This window comes from Prenolepis imparis, unplaced genomic scaffold, assembly GCF_030444845.1.
Source record: "Prenolepis imparis isolate NDT839.2.m4 unplaced genomic scaffold, iyPreImpa1.0 SCAF_13, whole genome shotgun sequence".
NCBI classification, from domain to species: Eukaryota; Metazoa; Arthropoda; class Insecta; order Hymenoptera; family Formicidae; genus Prenolepis; species Prenolepis imparis.
Window position 1 is genome coordinate 179960 of NW_028141171.1, and position 12437 is coordinate 192396.

General features: G+C 36.6%; 1 pseudogene; it reads right to left on the bottom strand.

Moving 5' to 3' along the window:
* Positions 1 to 308: 308 nt before the first annotated feature.
* Positions 309 to 3285, bottom strand: LOC145944728 (uncharacterized; annotated as a pseudogene).
* Between the last annotated feature and the right edge of the window lie 9152 nt (positions 3286 to 12437).

Genomic DNA, 12437 nt, shown 5'->3' on the forward strand with positions numbered 1-12437 from the left:
ACCTTGGGCGGCGTCTCCAAGGTCAAGTAAAGGTGAGAATAAATTTTTTAAATGGAAACCCATATTTTTTATTATAACATCTTTTTCTACTAATTAATGGAACAACTTTTATCTGAAGCATTTTTTTATTTTCTTCAAAATTCATTCTCACCTTCACTTAAGGTTAATATTCACTAACCTTGGAGACGCCGCCCAAGGTCAAATGAATATTACTATGTTATGTCCCCCTCGAAACCCTACAACTTTTGTAGGAAACATTTTTCGATTTAACGCAATGTTTCTGATAATGAGATATTTGAGTGGGTCCTTTAAAATGGGACACCTGGTATACCAAAAATATAAGGATTATTTTCGAGAACACCAGCCTGTTTACGATAATTAACAATCATTTGCATACATTTTAATACTTCTTCATGAAGTAACACAGGAACCGTTCTTCCTAATTTCCCGCGTATTGTCATTCGTACATATTTGGATAAAGATTTATATAATTCAGGTGCTTCTTCTTTTGAAACTGCCGCACAATTTTCCAAATTTTCAATTAAAACACGCTCCAGTTCACCAGCACGTCTTCTATTAAATATCATAATCGTTATTAATGTTGTTTCAGCTAACATACGCCATGCGTGAATTGAGAAACCATCTGTTTGTAAAAATTCTAAAGCTTTTGTGCGTTCAGTTTTGAGACAAGCATTGAATATCTTTATATCATTTATAGATGGCAAAACAATATTTTTTTGCCTTTTTCGATGCCCTTGAGTTTCAAACACAATTTTATTTACAGTAACAGGATAATCCTCTTCAAATAATTTTCTACCACAGTTTGTTTGCTAAAATCTTGTTTCTTAATGCACATACTTCTTAAAATTTTCCCAATTTGTTTCATAAGTGTTCCTAAAGATGATGCAATGGATGGCATTTTATATGTCCAAGTCTTTTCATCGAATTGTGCGAGTTTATTGACAGTTTTAACGCATTGTTCATAATTTGTTGGATCATATATTGAAGAGAAATCTACTATACTATTATCGAGATCTTTCAAAACAATAAGAAATCGTCCAAGTAATCTCAGTCGCGCTCTGATCATATCGTGCTGATGTTGGAGACGATATTTCTGACACATTTTATTACCAAAACCAATTAGCAGTTCATTCATCATATCTAATAATTTGAATTACGCTGTCTTCCCTCATTACTGGGAAGACCAATCTTCTTAATGGTGTATTTGCACTGTAATGAATTCGACAAGCCACAGTACGTCCCAATATTTTTACATTTCTTTGAGGATATTCCCTTTTTTGCGTACATGACGCAAAATGATGTCTTATATTATTTTTAGAAAAAAACCCTTTGCATTTAGCACAAGGAATAAAATCGGCTGCTTGTCTATTCAATTGTTTTCTTGGACGCCGGCATACAATTAAATCTCCTTTATTTAAGTTAGAATTAGTATTATATATGAAATTTCCTTTTCGTCTAAGTAGACCAATAATCTTCTTTCGTTCCGGGTTACCTGAAATAACAAAATGTATGATAAATTACGATTAAATTAAAAGTAAATTATTAAAAATTTTACACATAATATACACAATGAATTATTAATATTTGAAAAGTATCAGAAAAAAATTGTTTGATCAAATATTATAGTTAGCAAAATTTTTTATATATTTTTTTTTAATTTAAGGATTCTTGTTTAAAATGAAGCTATACGTATAATTTGATAAATGAGATTCCTTTCATTAAATGAGTTTCTTTTTATTTCATATAAAGATCATCTCTCTGATAAGATCATCAAAAAATGAATACTTAACAAAATATTTTACTTGATAAAATATTTTATCCTAATATTCTTTATGTAAGATGTTTTGTAAAATATTTATTCTTTGAGGTTATTTTATATATTTTATTTACCATTTTTTAAAATTATTTTATCGAATATTTTTGTACGTAGAATTATGAGAAGAATTGATTTATGTTTATCGTATAGAGAGAAGATATTTGTCTGGTTGCACAGTTTTTTCAGTATGGAAGAATTTTGGAATAGATTTGATATTAGTTGAGGAAACAAAATACACTATTTCAATCAAAGTCATCTCAATATTATATATTTATCAAAAGTAGCATTTTTGACTTTAAAGAATAAATCCAAAAGCAGACCAAATCCAATTTTCATATTCATAAATCCATAAATTAATATTTTACTGAATGAAATGTGTTTAAACTTGAATTAGATTTCCGATTAGAAACAAAAAGATAAATAATATCTATCAGCTTTATAACAAAACTTTAATTTAATTTAGTGCAAAGAACATTTCAAATAAATATTAAATCACAAAAATTAGATTTATATGCTTTGAGTTGAGTGAATGCAACAGCACTGTATTGCAAAAATTTGCAAACAATACTTTAGTAGTATATGTACAAGTTAGATATGGAAATGTGTTAATAAAAAACATGATACATTAATAGTTTTCGAGTTATGAGCGATTGAACAAGAAAAACTTTTTGAATGAAATTAGCCGAATATATATAACAAAATTTTATTTTTCATAAAATTTTGAGTGATTAACTTGAATAGAATTTCACTTTAAAAAGCATAATTTTAAATATATAAAGTATTAAAATTTGAAAAGCTATGATAAATGATTTTCTTCGACATTTCCACATTAGGAACTTCGATTTCTACGTTAGGATTTGATTTCAATTAACTTTTAGAATATTCTAAATAGTATTGACTACTTTGTATATAACATACAACTTACCCTTAGGTAAAAGACGAAACTTTTTCACATCTTCTTCTCTATGTACTGTTTCTATATGCCTTGCAAATTGCGTTTGAAATGTTTTACAATATAGGCACATACTTAGTTTCAATTTAGGATTGTCAGAAGTTTACACATACATATTTCTATCATCACATACTTTAGATGAGTATGATGATGTCAAATTTAATGTACTGTTCACAGATTTATTTTTACTTGTATTAATCGTACGTTCATGTGTATTTTCAGTTTCATCTTCATCTTCATCTGTGTCCTCAAGCATAGAACAATCTGACAAATAAAAACTATCATCTAAATTATTTTTAGATGTAACGGATGTATCATCAGACTTATTAGAATTATTATCATTGATTTCACACTCTAAGCTTAACTGATTCTCTATGAGTGTAGATTCTGCAACTGGACCGGATGTATCATTTGAAATATTATCGATAACGTAAGTCTCGTTTGAATTTGAAGAAACATTGTTATTAGCGATACTATACGTATTATTCAGCTGCATATTGTTGTATGTAATATTATCAATCTTCTTTGTATGCACTGGAATCTTTTTTAGTAATACTCGTATCTTAACATTTTGTATTTCCAAGATCTTCGGAGTTTTTTTAGGATTTCTACATTTCTCAATTCACATTTTCACATATTTGAGAAGTAGAAACAAATTTATTACAACATTGAACGCTCTGTTTTACATCAGAAACCTTACTTAATATTGTCGAAACATTTTCGATATCGTAATTAACATTTGCTGTACCAATATTTAACGTAGCATTGATAGCTGGTGAAGAATCTGTAAACAAAATTTATGAAAATAAAGTAGAGAATATTTATTGTGTGTAACTTATGTTGCAAAAGCTATAATGTATTGTAACGCAAAATATGTAAAAAAAACTGCATATAGAATGTTCACTGTATAATATATTAAAATCCGGTTAATTATATGTATCGTAGACTTACCGCTTATCTCAATGTTGTTACTAACAACTAATGTATTAAGAAAATAACAGGTAGACAATTATTTCGACCAAAAACTGGCATCAATATCTTTATTAATTAATTAACACACTACGTTTCGACTATAAATTTTAGTCCTTTTCAAGTGCTATAAATAATACAAACATCATTGATTAACATCGCAATAATGACATCACAAGAATAAAAATGTAAGATACATACTTGTTAATATAAATCGAATAGAAATCAAGAGAGCGAGTACAATACATGTCATTATGACATTCTGTCAATTACTGTTGAGAGGACGTCGACAACCAGATATTTTTAAACGATATTAATAACATTATCATAAATAGAGCTAAGGTTATCTGTGTCTATTTGTAGGTTAATTTTATTTTTATGTTTTTTTATGAAAAACATTTCGGCGATTTCTCTTTATCTTTTATTTTTCTCACCATGCAAGATACATGGATCCGACCAACGGAAGTCGTGATTGCATTCAGTTCTATGTTTGCTGACCACCGAATGGGATGACTCATGTTTTTTTACATTATTCCGATGTTCCTTTATCCTAGTGCTAAGATGTCTTTTTGTTTGGCCTATATAAGAAGCATTGCAATCTTTGCAGTCTAATTTATACACTATATTTGTTTTGTTCATAATTGGTAATACATCTTTACCACGTTTAATAAGCGTGTTTAATTTTTTAGGAATTTTGTATATTACTTTTAATCCTTTTTTATTAAGTGTTCTAGATATGTTATCTGTTAGATTCTTAACATAAGGTAAAATTATATGTGAAGACATGTCAAATCTTTTTCCCTTATCACCATTGTTTTTCGAATCAAAACTGTTCATTCCATCATTTTTTTCCTTATTCTTTAGAATCCGTAATCTTTTTTTAATATACTTATTGATAACAAATGATGGAAAACAATTGTTGGATAAAATGTCTTTGATAATTTTAATGTTATCCTTATGAAATCTATTATCTGACAATAAAATGGCTCTGTCAACTAAGTTATTAATGCAATTAATTTTGTATTTATGTGGATGTGCAGATAAAAAATTAATGTATCTTCTCGAAAACGTAGGTTTTCTAAACCAATTCGTAGTTAATTTCCCATTTTTCAATCTTATAACAGTTGTGTCTAGGAAGTTAATGCAATTGTCTTTTTCAATTTCATAGGTGAATTTTAACCGGTGGTGATAAGCATTGAAAACTGATAACATCTCATTAATTTTTGATCTTGGTACTATGGTAAAGATGTCGTCAACGTATCTAAAGTATAAAGGAACATCGAATTTAACAGAGTTCAAGCAGAACGTTTCTAAATCATCCATGACGATGTCTGCCAAAACAGGTGACAAAGGAGAACCCATCGGGCTGCCGAAGACTTGTTCATAAAACCGGTCATTAAATTTGAAAGTCGTAGAATCTAAAATAGTTTCTATTGCATATGTAAGCTGAGCCAGATTAAGATTAGTATTCGTGGAAATTGTGTTCCATCTTTTTTTCAAGGACTCGATCACTAATTCTTTAGGAATGTTAGTATATAATGAAGTTACGTCAAGAGAGATTAAAACATCGTCGTCATTGATGCGTATGTTTTTTATTTTCCTTGCAAATGACCACCCATCCTTTATATGTGATTTAGGTTTTTCTATTGATTTATGTAAGATCTTATGTAAATATTGTGCTATATTGTATACAGGACTGCCCAGTGCAGATACAATTGTAACGGTCGCTTTCGCGAGCTCGGACAGGTCAGTCGGGATCAGGGCTCGAGAAAGGGTGAGACACGAACGCGGTGTTGAGGTGACAAACAAACGCCTTTATTATAGAATTGAGTGTATGCTATGTACAAGTGAGCGTGTGGGTGTGTGTATATTCGCATGTGTGTGTATGTGTATAGATAGTGGATCGCTGTATGTGTAACGTACGTGGAACGCACGGTGCGTCGGGCGGTGCGACGGGTCGGCGCGCGGTAGCACGGACGCGGCGCGACGCGGCGCGCGCAAGCGCGAGGCGCGAGAGAGCGGCTGCTCTCTTCGATATCTCGAAGAGAGCGCAATCGAACGGCGCGCGTAGCAAGCGGTCGCCTGGTCGGCGGGCGTACGCGGCCCGCGATTTATTTCGTGACGCGACGGTCGGCGTGTCACGGCCGTCCGTATGGGGTGCGGAGGGGGGAGCGCACTGACGGTCGAGAACCCTCGACAGAGGCGGCGGAGCTCCACCCGCTGACGTCAGCGCGCGTTTTGCGGGGCGCGGTCGGAACCCCGGACTCCCGAGAATATCTCGGGGGAGACAGAGGACACTCTACCTCGAAGTCGGGGGACGGGGGAAGCGGAAGCCGGAAGTTCGGAGCACGGAGATTATCTCCGCAGAGGCAGCGTACGCGTCTACCTCGGGCTCTTTATTTCGGGCGGAAGAGTCTCCGATACGACGGAGTCGGAATGGTATCTGAGAGAGCTCTTATCGTGAGCTCTCTTTTTATATGGATCGAGTAACGGGATCGGAGGCTGGATCGAAGGAGGGGAAGTAGGGGTGATACGACTCGGTTTATTTCGGCGCGCGTCGGGCGCTTTCGTGGAACCGTATTTAACGGTTGGATTAATTAATTGTGGCGCTCAGCGCCTGCTGCCCTGCCCGGCCGGTGTTCGCCGGGCGCAGCCTTCCGACGGGTGGACGGTCGGGAACGATGCGGGGGGCATCGTTACACAATAATGCGGAGAGGAATGTCAGTTTTATGTATCTTCGGCAGCCCATAACAATGTGGGAGATTTCCGTTGGTGTTATTTAACATTCTATATGTTGCGTCATCTATGAGCTTATTATCACGCCAACACTTAACTAAAGCATTGATTTTATTAGTTATTTTTTTAATTGGATCTTTATCTAACTTTTTATAAGTGGTTCTATCTTCCAATAGCGCGTTCATTTTTAAGATATAATCATTTTTATTCATTATCACCATAGCTTGACCTTTGTCTGCTTTAGTCACTAATATATTTTGGTTATTATGTAAAAACCTTTTGCAAACAGACAAACTCTTCAGCATATACCGATCGCTAGCACCGAGATGTTTTTGTTTACTTAAAAAACCTTTTAAATGATTAGCTGTCAAGCTCCTCATTGAATCTATCGCCTCTCTGGGTATTTTTCTATTACATGTTTCGATATTTTTGATTGTTTCAATAACTACTTGACAACGATCACTTTTTTCCCACTGGTTTATGGAGGGAGCAAATTTATCGCCCAAACTAAGAAAATCAATTACATTCTTTGGAATGACCGCGTCACTAATATTAATTATCCCTTTTGAGTTGTCTATATCTTTAAACGGATCAAAACTGATATTCTTTTTTTTAACCAAAAAATTGAATTTATTAATTTCTGAATTTCTTTTCTTGTTCATGAAAGTTATTACATTATTTGAGTTCATTTCAAAAAAATCGTTTAATAAGTCGCGTGGTAAGTTATTCTTCAATTTATTCTCGATTAATTTGACGTCGTTATGTAATCGCTTTAGCTTAAAATTTAAATCTTTAATTTCTAACTTAAGGATTTTATGATGTAAACGCGTACTAAGTTTCGCAAAAGTTTGGTTAACTGACTTACTATGAAAATAAATGTGAAGATTAATATTTTTAATATGTGCTGGTAATATGTCATGTCTTCTGCAACGAATAAGAAAGGTCAGTTGCTGTTTCGCTGTGCATATTTTCTTGTTGGTGTTAATCCAAGCCTTTAACGCCTCCGTATTACTCTTTCCATAATCAATTGTGATGTGTTGAAAAAATCCCTCACGTTGAGAGAGCACCATAATTAGGTCCGGTGCAAATTAAATAAATTCTAAGTAATTGTTATTCGCCAGTGAGAATTTAAGAAAATAACAGGTAGACAATTATTTCGACCAAAAACTGGCATCAAAATCTTTATTAATTAATTAACACATTACGTTTCGACTATAAATTTTAGTCCTTTTCAAGTGCTATTAATAATACAAACATCATTGATTAACATCGCAATAATGACAAAATCGCAATAATGACATAATGTATTAAGATTCTCATCGATACAAAGAGCATCTTCAGTCAAATGCGCAGAATCTTTAATGTTATCTCTGTCATTTGTATTATCACAATTAATCAAATTAAAATCAGACTTTATATTGCACTGTTCAGTATCACAGTTACTGCTTGAAGGAACGCAAGTGCCTTCTTTGATTTCAAATATCACATTTGATGTATCAACATTTAACGTAACATTGGAATTGACAGTTGGTGGAGAATCTTTAAAACAAAATTTATGAAAATAAAGTAAATATAATTTTATATGTAAACTTATAACACTTTAAAGCATTTTACATTAACATAATTATGTTAAGTAAAAGTTTTAACATAACATTTATAAATTAATTTAACATATATTATAATACCTGATAAAGTTGTTAACTTTACTTTCGGAATTTCTTTGTTTAAATTATCTGCAATCTGTTGCAAGCTGAATTTGTTTTCTAAAATAACATAGAAAAACTTTAAATACATAACTACTTATTTGAAATTATAATATTCTGCACTTCTATTACAAAGAAATGAATTATATAAATAGATTTTATGAGAATCTGAATGTTATGGATATTTTTTTAAATTTTAAATATTATGAATTTAATGTTTATCATACTTACTATTAGTTGCAATAATACATGATTTTTTAATCCTTTTTTTCTTCATCTGACTTTTAAAATAAACACTATAATATTTACTGATACATATTAGATTATACATTTTGATTATTAGATCAACGCTAATTAATTGCTATATTAGTGATTTGTTTGTCTTGTTATAACAACAATAGCAAAATTAAGACAATTAGCAAAATAAACGACAAGTAAGACGACAGAGCAAGTAAAACGACATAATACTAACGATAATAACTTCGCGCCATCGACATACAGGGTGATTCAAAACAACCTGATGTCCTTAAAATGTCATATTCTTGAACGAATTCTGAGACGATTTTTCCTTTTGCAAAATTTTGTCCGAAGCTTAGTTTTTTAATTATAACAGGAAAAAGTTAGCGAATGACGAGTCCGGTACAACGGGCAGGCAGGAACGGCGCAACGCGTCGCGAGATCAATGTGGCCCCACACTTCCCTAGACAGTCAATATTATTGACACAATATTTGATATTGATTTCTTGAAGCTTATTGAATTATTGCAGTTTCTAAACAATATTTTACAATATTATTCACCGTCTAGGGGGCTATAATGTAACGCTTGAGAATAAAATATTCAAACGCGTGTTTTACATTAAATGGCAAATAAACAGGAAATGGACGAATGAAGAATGAAGTAATAATCGTAATTTGATTAAATATTCTTATCTTTAAGATAAAATCGACGCATTTTTATTCCTTTATTCCTTTATCGTTCATCATATAAATAACAGTTTCTAAATTTCAAATAACATTTCACAATTTCACAATAAAAATATTACTATTTTAGTATTTTATTATCACTTGGAATTAACTTCTACATAAATTAAGACAAAAAAATTCCATGATAAAAAGCGATTAGACATCTCTCTCTCTCTCTCTCTCTCTCTCTCTCTCTCTCTCTCTCTCTCTCTCTCTCTCTCTCTCTCTCTCTCTCTCTCTCTCCCTCTCTCTCTCCCTCTCTCTCTCTCTCTCTCTCTCTCTCTCTCTCTCTCTCTCCCTCTCTCTCTCCCTCTCTCTCTCCCTCTCTCTCTCCCTCTCTCTCTCTCTCTCCCTCTCCCTCTCCTCTCTCTCTCTCTCTCTCTCTCTCTCTCTCTCTCTCTCTCTCTCTCTCTTTCTCTCTCTCTCACTCTTTGAATGTTTCATACAAACTACATAATTATTTAGTCGTATAAACTGCATAAAATATATATTTTTTAAGCATAATTACACTGATCAACACACAAATAAATTCGGAGATTCCTTCAGTATTTTCTTGTAGATATTTTAGCGCTGATTACGAATCCGGCCGTAAAAATTGCGCATTATGTTAGGTTTTCGAGATATCCTAATCTGGAAATACAAAGACGGTATTTTTCCGTAAGGTATAATTTTTAATTGGGGTAATACAAATTGTGCTACGGCAGATCAAAATAAAGCTTAAAACTTGTAGCTTACTTAAAAAATATAAAAACGATTACACACTAATCTTTGTGAGAAAAAAACTATTTTACTAGCTTTATCTCTGAAGATTCTGTATTGGTATAAGAAAAAGTGCGAAAAATAATATTTTCAATGAACAAACTTTTTCTGACTCTTTAGATTCGATCTTTTTCATATTTTTTATGTAAATTACAAGTCTTGAACTTTATTTTGAGCTGTCGTAGCCAGTTGTATCACATCCAATTAAAAGTATCTCTCTCTCTCTCTCTCTCTGATTATTTCATACAACATAATAATTTAGTCGTACAAGCTACATAAAATTTATATTTTTAGGCTTTATTATTTAAGTCTTTCTGTATTTATTTACAAACAAATATTACTTTAAAAATTACTTTAATGACTTCGCCCCCCTCTCTCTTTCTCTCTCTCTCTCTCTCTCTCTCTCTCTCTCTCTCTGTTGGGCTGCGGACCGGGTCCGTAATCGTCGCGTTTACGTCCCTGAGTGTCTAGGCTCTCGGATTTGAAACAACAATTTTTTTGGACAAATTCCTCGGATCTCCCCTTGCCTCGGGGCGATCGATTCCTGGAGCAAGGAGCGAGGTTCGCCGAATTTGTACACTATTCAGTAGTATCGATAGCGACCTTCCGAGAACAAGCGTTATTGCGAAGACAGCGTTTTCGAGGTGCCTCAGATATACAAGCGCGAGATAGAGGAAGAAAAGGAGAAACGGCCTTCTCGCGATTATGGAATCACCGCGCCCCATTAGACATTTAATATTAATTCCGAGCCTCCACCCGACGGTAATTAGTGATTCGGAGAGGCGAGAACATTTTTGGTCCTTCGAGCCGGATATGATGCGGGCCGGAATTGGATTCCGCTAAAAGTGACTGTGCGTGTCATCTCTCGCTTGTGCACCGAACAGTGCAGTTCGCGGGTGATAGGTCTCATCGGGTGGTGCGCGAACCAAGTGGATTGTGTGGGACGGCGCGAGCCCCTGCTGCCCGCGCGCGTCTCGCCCATCGGAGCCGGTTCTCTCCGCTCCGCGCACGTCTCGTCCATCGGCGCGAGCCCCTGTTGCTCCGCGCGTCTCGCCCATCGGAGTGGGACCTCTCTGCTCCGCGCACGTCTCATCGATCGGCGCGAGCCCCTGCTGCTCCGCGCGCAAAATTTTTCGATCAGGTCGCGCCGATAGGTGAGACGTGCGTGGAGCAGCTGGGCGAGACATCTCTGCTCCACGCACGTCTCGCCTATCGGCGCGAGCCCCCGTTGCCTCGCGTGCGTCTCGCCTACCGCGACCCAACGCTCGATCAGCCGGTCGCGCTGCGACAACAAAATTTGGAGCCGGCTAGTTCGTTTTGGCGACTATCGCAATGGACATCGCGATCAAAAAACAAGCCCATACTGCTGGCCTGATCGAAAGATTTTGGGACAATGCCACCAAAGCCGGGAAGGACAAGCTGACGAAGTCCTTCCTCACGGCTCGCCTTCAGCTGCTCGAGATGTATTGGACTCGGTTCCTGGAAGGGCACGAGGCCCTCTTGGCTTTCGACGATGTTGACGACTCGGACTACATGAAGAAGGACGTCTTCACCATCACGGAGGATGGCTACGTGGCGACGAAATCGCGCATTTCCAGCTTCCTCGTCACGTCTAAGACACCAGAGCCGAGAGACGAAGGCGATTCCCTGCTCAAACAGATTCAGCTGCCGAAGATCAACTTGCCAACATTTAACGGAGATCTGTTGACGTGGGAAGCATTCCACCAGCTCTTTAAATCGCTGGTTCATGACGTAGCGGGCCTCGCCCCTATCCAGAAGATGCAGTACCTAAGAGCCAGTCTCACAGGGGAAGCGGCCGCCGTCGTCGCCAATATTGAACTTTCCGCTGAAGGATATGCTCTTGCCTGGGAGGAGCTGTCGTGCAGGTACGACAACCCTCGCGTTCTTTTGGCAACCCACATGAAGGCGGTGCTCTCCGCGCCCCCAGTTATGAAATCTTCCGCCGCGGAAATCAACCGACTCATCACTGTCGTCAGTCAGGCCTCGCGGTCGTTCAAAGCGTTGGGCCGCCCGGTGAAATACTGGGACGACTGGTTCGTCCACCTCCTAGTCGAGAAACTAGACTCGGCCACCCGCCTCCTGTGGGAGTCGTCGCAAGGTTCGACACAGGATTTCCCGACCTTCAAGGAACTGAAGGACTTTCTTCTCACGCGGGCGCGTGCCTTGGAAGTTGCCACCCCGCGATCGGCTCCGAACACCCTCTCTTCATCAAGGTCAAGGCGGGGAGGCTCCAAGGACGAACTCCTCTCGCATGGTCCACGGAGGCCAACGACAACGGACCCACGTGTCCCTTGTGTCGTTAGCGGCATGCCTTGCGAGGATGCTCCAAATTCAAAGCGCTGCCGACTGAGCAACGCCGCGATCAAGTGCGGAAGAAGAAGGCGTGTTTCAACTGCCTTGGACAAGGTCACGCAGCCTCGGTCTGTCCGTCGACGAACCGTTGTCGTCAGTGCCGAGAGAAACACCACTCGCTGCTGCACTTCGCGACCGCCGAGGC